Here is a 13,499-nt window from a genome sequence, read left to right as displayed (position 1 = left end):
TACCCGAAAATCTGAAAAGTCTGTCGTCTTTTACTCACCCTCATGTTGTTACAAACCTGTATGACTTGCTTCTGTAGAACAAAAAAGAGAATTTGAGAAATGAAATTCAAAGAAAGTCCATTGTTTGGAACTCACAACGTTCTTCTAAATGTCTTCTTTTGTGTTCTGCAGAATGTTTTGCAGTTTTGAGTGAATTATCCTTTTAATATTGCAATAATTATTCTGGAAAATTTAAAGAACAAATGTGATCTTACATAGAGGAGTAACATGCTAATTTAGTTCTTAATATTAGGATTATATAACATTTAGATTTGTTTTTGAGGCCTAATTTATCTGTCAGACCCCTCTCTCTGTCTGTCTTTCACCCTTCTTTTTTAATTCATCTTTCTTCTCATTTTTGTTTTGTTGCTGTATCTCAGTATGCCAGAACCATATTATATAATACGCCTGTGTGTGAGTTTTTTTTTTTTTTTTTTTTAAATACTGGCTTCATCCTTTTTTCCTACCTAGCTGTGATCCCTTAATAAGCATGCATCTAAAAACCTTATTCGATATTAGCTGCACATCATTTTTCCTTTGTTTTGCCAAAATCACATTCCATCTCTGACCCTATTTCTTCTTCAGATGAAACATACTGTATACTGTATATCTGGAACCACTGTATTACATATTGAACTAATTCCATCTAAACAATAATTTTGACATTTTGCTTGATTGCTCAGAGGAGGTGTGAGCGATTCAGCCGCATAATCTGTTTTCTTCCGCTAATAATGAGCCTATAATTAAGCTGCATATTAACGCTATCTGTGTCATCTCATCTTTGACTGAACGCTGTCTTTAGGAGTATCTTTAGCCTGCAGTATAACTTCATTATTGTCTGTAGACAACTTCAAACAGTTTATCTGTGTTTACAATGGCAAAAGAAATCATAAACATAAACATTCATTTTTTAGTTTTAAAAACATACCATGAAAGCTTTGTAGTCCAATTCATTCATGAATGGCTCTTATGAACTGGTTCTTTTAAGTGAATTAAAAACCTACGGTGTGACCAGTGTAGACCGATTCGCACAAAAATGGCACATATGAACCGGTTCTTTTTACTGAATCAAAAAAAAAAAAAAAACTACAGCGTGACCAGCGTAAACTGATTCACCTACAAGCAGGGGTGCTCAACCCTGGTCCTGGAGATCGACCTTCCTGCAGAGTTCAGCTCCCATGCTGACCAAACACACCTGAACCAGCTAATTAGGATCTGAAGGAGCACTTGATAATTACAGACAGGTGTGTTTGATTAAGGGTTGGAACTAAACTCTGCAGGAAGGTCGATCTCCAGGAACAGGGTTGGACACCCCTGACCTACAGTGTAGACAGATTCATGCACAGCACTTATGAGCCGGTTCTTTTAAGTGAATCAAAAACCTACAGTGTGACCAGTGTAGACCGATTCATGAACAAATGGCACTTAAAACAATTCTTTTTCGTGAGTCAAAAACCTACAGCCTGACCAATGTAGACAGATTCACACATGAGTGGCACTTATGAAGCAGTTCTTTATAGTGAATCAAAAACCTACAGTGTGACCAGTAAAGACCAATTCATATACAAATGGTACTTATAAACTGGTTCTTTTTAGTGAATCAAAAAAACTACAATGTGACCAGTGTAAGCTGATTCATCGATTCACGCATGAATGGCACTTATAAGCCAGTTCTTTTAAGTGAATCAAAAACCTACAATGTGACCATTGTAGACCGATCCATGAACAAATGGCACTTATGCGTGGGTGTCGGAAGCAAAATAAATGTGGGTGGGTCCTTAATGATTGCGCCTGATGCGCCCACACCATCCACTTCCCCAGATGCCTGTTCATATGCGTGAGCATGGAGCTTAATCTGTTAGCGCATTCATCATGTGGAATGGATTTGACTTATGGCGCTCTAAAAAGTGCGCAGACATATTCGCTGAATTAGAGACGGTAAAAGTGGGTGGGTCCGATATCATCTGTCTTCAAAAGTGGGTGGGTCCTGTCCCACTTTTGGGTCCTGGTGGGTCCTGTCTTTTTAGTGAGTCAAATACCTACAGCGTGACCAGTGTAGACAGATTCACACATGATTTACAAACAAATGGCACTTGAAGCGATTATATTTAGTGAATCAAAAATCTACAGCATGACCAGTAAAGACCGAATGACACCTATGAAAAAATTGAAGTAGCCATATATTTTAGTTTATGCTAGTGAGACTACACTGTGAAATGATGCAATAATTCCACCATATTGCTTTTCTTCTCTTCTCTGTCAATGTTCAAACATAGAGGTTTCTAAAGCTGCCTATTTGTCGCAGTTTTGCTCGAGGCTTAAGGATCCGCTTTTGATTTCTTCTTCCTTCAGCTTGATAAATCACTCTGCCACCCAATCCCTCTTTCCTTCTCTCCCCCATCGTTTCCCCACCGCTTGGTTGTTGTTTCTCTGTCTATTACCCCTTTCTCTCTTCTTGATTTGGTTGGAGTGAGAGCATATTAAAAGCATTGGTGTAAATTATTGGTATGAGTCATAGCAAACTCAACAGCAGACATTCAGAGTATTATTGTGAAAAGACTGAATGGAACTCGCAAGGATACACTCATTGATGGTAAAAGGTGAGAGAGAAAAGGCAGGAGAAAAGAAAATTGCACAGTAGCTACATAATGAGTCCTTGTGTATGTGTACATGCGTCTGAAACGGCTTGTGTGTGATGGTGAGTGTGTTTTTCTTTGGATTAGATGTGCATGTAATCATCATTAGGCAGTGGTACATTTGATTACTTCCATGTCCTCTTTGCACTTTGAGCACCATGACAAGTGCTGCAATCTCCGAACACTCCCCCAGGACAAGAATTTTCCTTTGAAGCTCTTTGCTCAGCATTATGGGTACCTGGATGCAACACAACCTCTATTCCCGCTGGCACATGTACACGCTAACTTACTTCACCACCCATTACTTACATCAGAATGTCTTGTAGACTCAGATTAGTCTGTAATAGGCAAAAGTAAAAGGAACAGATGGGTTTGACCTTTTGAATAAATGAACTCACTTGTCATTACCCATGGGGCATGTTGCTGTTTCCTCTTAAATTTATAGGCACTCAAGCATAAGGTTGTTTGTTCAGCTACCTTGCCTTTCAACAGGTCTAATTAACTGTATATTAAAAGCGTAATAGCTTTAGATCATGTTTTCTCTCATATAATCTTATAATCTTATGGGGGTGGGGGATTATGCTCAGAATAGCAAACAGCCATACTCCTACAATTTTTATTTTGCAGTATTATTTTTATATAATTAAAAATCAATATTATTCTAGGATATTGAACATATATCTCAGTGAAACTAAAACAACACTCAAACATACACATTGTATGGGCCAAAATGCTGTCCCACAAGCAAAAAACACATTTAAAAAGCATAAAAAGAAAATCTTAGATGTTTACTAAGGTCCTTCTATTACCTATTGTGTAATATCATCAATAATTTTTAAAATATCAGTAAGCTTAATATATGTAAAATCATAATTTATTGGGTACTTTCAGTTGGGAGGTGGCTTTCCCAAACACTAAATTTCAACTTATGAAAATGATATTGAATTACATATTAATTTTATTCCATAGTTTTTTTTTTATATATATCTTTTTGATTTTTTTTAAAGTGACGTTTTATATATCTCTTTCTAAAAATATCTCTAAAAATCATGTCACTACTGAAACCGTGTATGTTTTAGTCCATAAGCTGAGACTAATTTAACTAACTGAATTTAAGTCACTGGTAGTGACACAATGTTTGGCGGGGAAGGGGGTTGGTGTTATTTTGTAAAATTTAGTTTTTATGTATGTACAACTGATCAGAACTGTGCTAGCTAACCATGTGCTGATTAGCATTTTTGAGATGGGCCCAAAAGTAAAATTCTCTGCTGAAAAAAAAAAACAAACAAAAAAAAAAAAACAACTAAAACCAACCTAGGCTGGTTGGCTGGTCTTAGCTTGTTTAAGATGGAAGTAGCTGGTTTTAGCTGGTTGTTCCAGCTGGTCTCCCAGCATGACCAGCTAAGGAAGTGGCCAAAACCCCTCTAAAATGAGCCTGCTGACCAGCTATGACCAGCTAAGACCAGCTAAAACCAGCCAACAAGCGTAGTTTTTTTTTTGTTTGTTTGTTTGTTTTTTTTGTCAGCAGGTTGTCACTACAGTAACAGTCCTGACCGAAACATGTCATCATTGTTTTGGTATTGACAAAAGTGAACACATAATCCTTTATTTGGGGGAAAAAATTAGTACAGTTATGCAAATTTTTAGTATTGGAGTATTTTTTAGTAGTGTTTTAGTATGCAAGTTAAAATTCAGTAATGTGATGTGGTCGCTACCAAAACATTACTGTCACTACTGAAAATGTGCAGTCAGGACCGACACATGTGATGTTTTGTCAAAAATAAAGTATATTGAGTTATCAACTAAGATGTTATGATAGTGTTTGCTTCAATGTATATTCAAACTAATGAATCCTTAACTATGAAATCAGTGTGATCAACTGGATTCAAAATACAACAATCTTATAAATTACACTTGAAATATTTTTAAAATTGTAATTGTTCAATAGCAAAATATATATTTACAAGATAGATGTAAACAAAATCTTAATAGGTCAATATAACCCTGCTTATTAAATTATATATTACTGTCTTTCTGTAGTGACAAATTTTGGGAGAGGACCAGTATTCCAAAACTTTCTGAAAATATAATATGAGAATTAATTGCATAATTACTAGAAATGTGTACCTTAGATATTATACAATTTGCATACATACAAAATTTGTGGAAATTTGTGTTTTTTCCCTCTAGATGTTTCCAACTGACTATGCACCAATTCTGTAGAATGGCCCATATACATACACCTATAATATAATAACAAAGTATAAAATATCTAATAAAATACATTATGTACACCTGCTTTACAGTGTATATACATGTACATTTATTTACAGCTTCATAATTCTATATACACCAAGGCATGACTGTCTCAATGCATGATTGTAGAAATGTAATTTCCATAAAATGAGTATCTTTCAAAGACATGCTGCAACATGGCAAAACTGGTCAAATTATTGGGTGTATCTAATAAATGTTGCAACCAAGTCAAGATATAAATTCATCCTTAAAAGTGTTTAAGTTTCCAGGCTGATAAAAAGAAAACCTGTGTGTCTTGGGCATTGTGTAATGCTAACCAATCAGATGTGATCAGAAAGTGCTTTTAATTGTTGTGTGGAGTATAAGACATTAGAGAACAGACAGTAGGCGGTCTGTGGGCGTGGCGTCTGAAGCTGAGACTAGTGTGCCATGAACCCGGCGGACATTAGGACCACACCGTAGTAAAAGAAAGGGAAATGTTTGATGGATCGTGAAGTTCATCCAAGCTTTCTGTCGGCGTGGTTATGTTACACATGATAAGAGACGCAATTTAATTCTGTGTAATTCACTTGACGGATCTGTAGCGTTGCTAATAAACGAAAGCTGATGACAGAGAGCATGTGACGGGCTGTAGCGTTTGAAGCTGCTCTGGCTTGCTCGGTCGGTCGGGGATCTGTCAGCAGTGCGGAAGAGAGAGAGAGAGGGATGGGGCACATATATTCCATTAAACTGACTCACAAGAGACTGAAATGATGCGGAGATTCCGTCGCCAAATAAAGCCCGAGCATCATTCAACCTAATAAGAGGCAGCAACATGCTTGTTCGGATAGACCCGTGAGCGACAGACAGCAGTGACATTGATGAAGCCAGCTGTCACTCACTACACGCTCCCGAAGCCTCGAAACACGCCGAGGATCTTTGACAGCTCGATTTTGGAAGTGAAACTTTTTTCAAACACCAGGACGCAGACTGATTCGCGTGCCATCGGCTTGAGCTAAATCGAAAGCAACTTCAAATTACGGGAGCTCTGGTCGGGAGATTGTTGAACAAAAGACAAACGACCAAGTTGATACGTGAGTACAGTTACCATATCAGCATGTTGATAGTGGCGGTGTTTTGTTGTGGTCATTAACAGCAGCGGTGGTCGAGCGAGGCACTTGGCAGTAAGACAGAGGAGAAGCTGTTGCAGTGCTGTTTGAACAATGCAGCTGCTTAATTTAGTGAGGAGAGCACAAGGGGCGGTTTCTTACTATGAGAGCCCCCTTCTGTCACCCTGATTACACTATATTCACTATGGTACAGAACAGGAGTGCAGCCAGAATCAAAGCGTTGTGTTTGTTGGACTGAACTGAAGCATAATGAATGGACATGTACCGTTACCCATTGCAGTTATGTGTTTATAACGCTGTTAATTCTTTTAACGCTGTTATGACGTCAATAAACAAATTGCGATTGGCATTTAGCAGTGAGATTATTTGAATATAATTTAAGTACATAAGTTTGTGACGACAGGTCAACTGGTCTGCTGTTTACCATAAATGAGCCTATTTTAATAACGACAGAAAAGATAATAGTTATGATACACCTGGCAATATCGCGGTTATCGCATTATTGCTCGTTGATTTCTATGGGGAGGATGAAGAGGAATTTTCGATAGATTTGAGTACTCTGAGTAAAAGTTTTTGCACTTCAGATGACCTTTTCCAAACTCCAGCCAGCAGAATAAAACGACTGCAGTCAATACAACCAATTCAACAAGAAGATATGAAGCGACGCCTGCAGCATACTTTATTTAGCTGGTTTTATTACAGTAAATAAATTCAGTCCGAATGTTCTCTCTCACACTGAACTTCTGCCCACCCTGCTGGAAAATCCAGCTTAGACTGGTAGCTGTGTGTTTTTGAGCTTGGTCTAAGCTGGGTGTTAGCTGGTTATTAGCTTGTCTGAACTAGTAGACCGTACCTTTATTTATTCATTCATTTATTTATTTGCGTATGTGACCCTGGATCATAAAACTAGTCATAAGAGTCAATTTTTTAAAATTGAGATTTATACATCATCTGAAAGCTAAATAAATAAGCTTTCCATTGATGTATGGTTTATGGGACAATATTTGGCCGAAATACAACTATTTGAAAATCTGGAATCTGAGGGATGTAAAAAAATCTAATTATTGAGAAAATCACCTTTAAAGTTGTCCAAATGAAGTTATTAGCAATTATTAGTAATCAAAAATAAGCTTTTATATATTTACGGTAGAAATTTACCGTAACATCTTTATGGAACATGATCTTTAACTCTTTAATATCCTAATGATTTTGGCATAAAAGGAAAATTTTGACCCATACTATGTATTGGCTATTGCGACAAATTTACCTGTGCTACTTATGAATGGTTTTGTGGTCCAGGGTCACATATAGTCTATCTACTTTACTATATATCTGCTCTTTAAAGGGGTCATCGGATGCTAAGTTCACTTTTTCATGCTGTTTGAACATTAATGTGTGTTGGCAGTGTATGTACAAATCTGCCCTATAATGATAAAAATCCATGCAGCGGTTTTTAATTAATCTGTAAAAATAATATCCCCTTTTTCAAATCGAGCCATTCTCAAATGCCTGTCGTTGTTGCGTCACACCCGCAGAGGCCGCTCCCACGATAGTTGATTGACATGAGCGATTTACCTTGAATGAGCCGTCACAGTCCGCCCTCTTTGTTTCGATGCTGGAGCAGGGATGTAAGTTAGACAAGAATATCTCCGATTGAGCAATTGAGGTGTTGTGTTGCTGGATGTAATAATGAACATAGTGGTCGTCATTTACTCCCGACATCTGAGCCACTGAAGATGCAGTAGATTTGTTTGAGAAGGGAATGCGCCTCCCGATCTACATATATCCGTCTATGTTCGCACGAATCATTCATGATCCAGCTTCACTTACAGCAGAAGTGAGTATAAGGGTTATTTTATGAATCTTTGCGATCATTTTGCGCTCATTTTGACAAGGTAAAAGGGTGTTTTTTTACAAAACCATTGAGAATTTTTAATCAAAGTATATTAGAGACTTTTTATTAAGACCCTAAAGAATCATATCAACTTGTGGAAAATGGGCATCCGATGACCCCTTTAACTGGTCTCTCGGCCTGACCAGCTAAAGAAGTGTTCAAAACCAGCTTAAATCAGCTCTAACCAGGCTTGAAGACAAGCCAACCAGTTTAGACTGGTTTAGACAGTTTATTCCAACAGGAATAGTGGATGATGGCTGCTTTTGCAAACTGGTAATTGTTAGTTTTCACGTTTTTTGTCAAATCCTACCATTTGTAATTCAGAATTTGTATGTTTAAAATCACAGAAAACAATACGTATGTAATGTGAAAACAATTTCTTATTTTTTTGTGTGTCTGTGTGTGGAAACTGATTTTTTGATTGGCTTTGTGTCCATACAGACTTTAGGGAATGGAAACTAGTATAGAGTTTAGTCTGAATCCCTCAGCAGCATGTTATTTGGGGTTATAACACAATACTGGGATGCATTACATACCGTTGACCTGTTGGATTGGTTCTGTAACACACACCAGATTGTGATCCTTTCTGGCTCTGTAAATCTAATCCACATTGACTGTATTGATTCTACTGTGCTTGAAGGATTTCACAGTATCAGCAACTAGACAGGAATGCCATGAAACAGTCATGCAGGAGAATAGAACAATGTGGTTAAATACAGCTGTGTTTCTGAATATCCCTGTGCCTATACTGAGTGTGGAGTACAACAGGCATTTCTTATCTGCTTTAATTGCCAATTAGATGGCTGTTCTCCAAATGTAAGCTACTAGACGCAGTATTTATCATTTTTAGTGCATCATAGCCAGCACAGTCGCAGGGGCCGCTGAGAGCTGGATGTGAGAGAATAATTCAGGGGTTATACATCTATTGGCGGCACTTCAGCAGTGCTCAGTCGCTCCTGGTGAGTGTGAGAGAAGATGCGACAAGCTTCCTGTGTCTCTGTGTGAGTGTGTTAAACTGATAACGTGCAATCAGCCTTTATTAAAATGCAAGCCAGAATCAGACTGCTCTGTCAGTCATTATTTTGCTGGATATATGCTGACCACAGACAGAGGGGGCTGAGCTGTAAGTGCAGACAGTTGTGATAGTCTCTTTGTGAATATTTTACTAGAGAAGAGTCTTCTGTTTCAGAACAGTGTCTTGCAGACGATTATATGAATATTTGAGAAATATAATAAAAGCAAAAGTGGCAGATTCGTTTTGTACTCCATTTAGTCACATCAGAACTACACGTCATCTTTTACAAGCTCATCTGATATGAAAAGCATTGAAAGTTTTTAATTTGTTTATAATTGGTTTTCGCTAATGTTGATTCCCATCTTACTACATTATCATAATGACAATGTAAAACTGCATTTGCAACCCATTTGTGACATTTTTTTAAATTGACATTTATACATTATCTGAAAGCTGAATAATAAGATTTTTTGTTAGGATATGACAATATTTGGTTGAGATACAACTATTTGAAAATCTGGAATCTAAGGGTTTAAAAAAATCAAAATACTGAGACAATCACCTTGAAAATTGTCTAAATGAAGTTCTTAGCAATGCATATTACTAATCAGAAATTAAGTTGTGATATATTTGCAGTAGGAAATTTACGAAATATCTTAATGGAACAGGATCTTTACTTAATATCCTAATGATTTTTGGCATAAAAGAAAAATTGATCATTTTGACCCATACAGTGTATTTTTGGCTATTGCTACAAATAAACCAATGCTACTTATGACTGGTTTTGTGGTCCAGGGTCACATTTTACTTCCATAGTTGCTGTGACAGTGACATTTTATTGTGATATCTTGTCTTTACTAAGAGCTTGTCTTAAACCATTTAACTCCAAAGGATACCAAAGGATAACTGAAAATAAAAGAAAAGGAAATATTTAATTTGAGCATTTTAGCTTAAGAATAAATTCACTGTAATGCAGCTTTCTAGAATTCTGCATGGTCAGTAATTCTTGCATGACAGTGCATTTCTGCCTGAAACAGGATGTTTGACAAGAAAATAAATGTAGGGAGTGACTTGATTTTATCCGTCGGAATGTGGTGGGTTGCAATTGGGCGTTACGTACTAGAATGTAGCCGGACCTGAATGCAGGTTTTGTTAAACAATGGAAAAACATTATCCAGTAGCCCTCAACTTGCAATCTTCAAGTCGACATGAAATGAAAATTATGATCTTATTATGAATGATTTATCTGTGCATATGTTTATTTATTAATTTTTTTAGGTCATTATATTAACTTAAGGATCTGGTAAAGTACAGCATTCCCTCTAGTGATGTATTCCTTAATTCTCCAATCACTTAGTCAGCTTAAAGGAACAGTTCACACAAAAATGAAAATTCTATTATTAATTACTCACCTTCATGTCGTTCCAAACCCGTAAGACCTTTGTTCATCTTCGGAACACAAATTAAGATATTTTTAAGGAAATCCGAGAGCTTTCTGACCCTGCATATATAGCAACGGTGCCACAACGTCTAAGTCCCCGAAAGGTAGTAAGGACATCGTTAAAATAGCCCATGTGACATCAACGGTTCAGCCTTAATTTTTCAAGAGAAGAAATTGTTAAATAAAGTCGTTTTTGTTTTCTTTGCACACAAAAATTATTCTTGTAGCTTCATAAAATTAAGCTTGAACCACTGATGTCACATGGGCTGTTTTAATGATGTCCTTACTTCTTTTCTGGGCCTTGAACATGGCAGTTGTGTTGCTGTCTACGCAGGGTCAGAAAGCTCTCGGATTTCTTCAAAAATGTCTTAATTTGTGTTCTGACGATGAACAAAGGTCTTATGGGTTTGAAATGACATGAGTATGACTAATTAATGACAGAATTTTCATTTTTGGGTTAACTATTCCTTTAAACCCAGTCATTTTCTTCACTTCGACTGTTGCCTTCCAGTCAAGAATTGATAGATAGAACCAAGTACATTTTTTAATTTTCAATAATCGTTGTCACTCAAGCACAAGCTACCTCTGCTACGTCGCAACTTTAAAATGTGAAGTTGATTTCTACTCTATGTTGACTTTAGAGGAACACAACATTAGACCAGTATTTACAGCAGAGTGTTTCTTCCTCTTTGTTGTGTACAGACTTGTCTCATTGCCGGGGGAAATTGCAGCAGTGTCACCTCTGCTTTGGGTTAACTCTGATTCAGCAGTATAAAAGGCACTGGAGAATACCGTGCTGTAGCGTAGCACTCCTCCTCCTCCTCTGTGCATACACAAACACACACACACGCACACATCTCACCTCTAGTTCCTCTTCTCCGCTTGTGCAGCGGGAGTGAGGGAAGCCACAGTGTTTACTACTGTCAGAGACAATCAGAGAGACGAGAGAAAGAGAGAGAGGGTGGGGCGGGGGCATAAAAAGAGAGTTGATGAGGACCTCTGTTGTGCTCCTGTCACATATTTCTGAGAGCGCGAGAGAACCGGAGTGTAGCGACGTGTCACGTCAATCTCAGAAGGCAAGAAATTTGAAGAGACGGAGAAAAAAAATCCTAGAAAGTAAGGAGATTTTTACGATTTTAGCACAAACCCAACTTTCTAATAAGTTTAGCATTTATCTTTGTTTGTTAATGTCATTTTCTACATATACTAATACATTTTTTAACTTTTCAAGTTGTGTAAATTAGCATTTGAAGATGTATAATATAAGAACATACATTAACAATGGTATATTTGCAAAGTAACAATAACCTGAATTAATAACTAACATTAACAAAGATGAGTAAATACTGTAACAAATGTAAGCAATAACTAATTATAAACTGGAATTGCAGGAAAACAAATTGTTGTTCATTGTATATGATAAGTAATGCATTAACTATTGTTAACAAACGAAACCTTCTTGTGAAGTGTTGCAAATATCTTAGTAATTAAATTAGTCTCAGTGTTTAATATGTAGAGCCATGTGAAAATGAATTCAGACCTTGCATAATGCAACAGGACGCCTGTTTGACTTAATCAAATTTTAATGTTCAGTATGCCCGTGATAGGCCATTTGTTTTGTTTGATTTTGCTGTTTAGAATTGAGCACGGCACATGAATTTCTATCAAGATTTTCATCTGAACAGCAGTGAACTAGAACAAAGCTTGCAGTCAACACAGTGGTATTTTGTATAAACGAGGTGTGCGAGTTGAAGTGTAAGTCTTTTATTCCTGGCGTTGTCATCTTTCGATGAAAGCCGAGATTACAGTGCATTTGTGAGGTGAATTAGTCTGCTTACAGACTCCACATCACGCATCCTTTGTAATCCTTGACTTAAATCTATAGCTCGGGCTTTGTGATCTCTGTGTGTATTGAGATAAAGACAGGCCCTTTGTCATCAGAACTCCACTGATGCAGCCTATTGACCATGACATGCTGCAGTCATATGAGTGCACAGGAAGACTTGAACACTGACTAGGATTTACGCGTGGGTTTCTGTCATTGTCATTCTATTTGTAAAATACACAATGTAATTTCCTTTTATATATCTAAACATTCTGACAGTATAGAAATATAATGGAACACCGTTTTTAGATTTATAAAATGCATATTATATAAAATGTTCAGTTTCAGCAATATTAATTATAAACCCCCATGTTATCCAGAATGTTCATCTCTTTCTTTCTTCAGTCGCAAAGAAATTGTTTTTTGAGGAAAACATTCCAGGATTTTTTCTCCATATAGTGGATGTTTATGGCTCCCAGTGATTTGAATTTCCAAATTGCAGTTTCAATGCAGCTTCAAAGGGCTCTGCACGAGTGTTTCGCTCTCAAAACTTTTTTTTGTGACTGAAGAAAGAAGGCATGAACATCTTGTATGACATGAGAGTAAATGATCAGAAAATATTTATTCTAGAAGTGAACTAATCCTTTAATAATCAACAAAAATGTACAAAAATACAAATTGCACATAAGGTAGTTTTACAACTTATTATGTTTCTACTCCAATATGTGTTTATATGTTATGTATTTATATTTAAATAAACATTTAAATGGTGGCTGTAATAAAAACTTTATTTTTATAATAAATTATATTAGATTTTATAACAGGTGTATTAAAGGGGTCATCGGATGCTAAGTTCACTTTTACATGTTGTTTGAACGTTAATGTGTGTTGGCAGTGTATGTACACATCTACCATATAATGATAAAAATCCATGCAATGGTTTTAAAAAATATGGCTGTAAAAATAATATTCCCTTTTTTTTTTTTGTAGTTGTTGTGGCGTCACACAGACAGAGGCTGGTCCCACGATAGTTGATTGACATGAGCGTCTTACCTCAGATCAGTTGTAACAGTCCAGTGTTTTGATGCCGGAGCAGGGAAGTAAGTTAGACAGTTGTGTTGCTGGACGTAATAATGAACATAGTGGTCGTCATTTACTCCTGACATCTGAGCTGCTGAAGATGCAGTGGATTACGTTTGTTTATAGATTACGTCTACATATATCCGCCTATGTTTGCGCAAATCATTCGTGATCCAGCTTCACTTACAGCAGAAGTGAGTATAA

The 13,499-nt window shown here is 36.7% G+C and overlaps 1 protein-coding gene across 4 annotated transcripts in view; it reads left to right on the top strand.

Moving 5' to 3' along the window:
• The first annotated feature begins 5,626 nt into the window (after positions 1 to 5,626).
• Positions 5,627 to 13,499, top strand: part of camkk1a (calcium/calmodulin-dependent protein kinase kinase 1, alpha a) — a 101,835-nt gene continuing 93,962 nt past the window's right edge. For 3 of the 4 annotated variants that reach the window (XM_051110387.1, XM_051110389.1, XM_051110383.1), the window contains exon 1: positions 5,627 to 6,004. The gene's annotated coding sequence lies outside the window, so the exon portion shown is untranslated. Of the gene's footprint in view, positions 6,005 to 11,330; positions 11,507 to 13,499 lie in introns of those variants that run through there. The other variant, XM_051110384.1, reaches the window with a different exon arrangement.

Source organism: Labeo rohita, chromosome 5, assembly GCF_022985175.1.
Source record: "Labeo rohita strain BAU-BD-2019 chromosome 5, IGBB_LRoh.1.0, whole genome shotgun sequence".
NCBI classification, from domain to species: domain Eukaryota; kingdom Metazoa; phylum Chordata; class Actinopteri; order Cypriniformes; family Cyprinidae; genus Labeo; species Labeo rohita.
The sequence above is the reverse complement of the archived record's forward strand: the minus strand, read 5'-3'. Positions and strand labels throughout refer to the sequence as shown.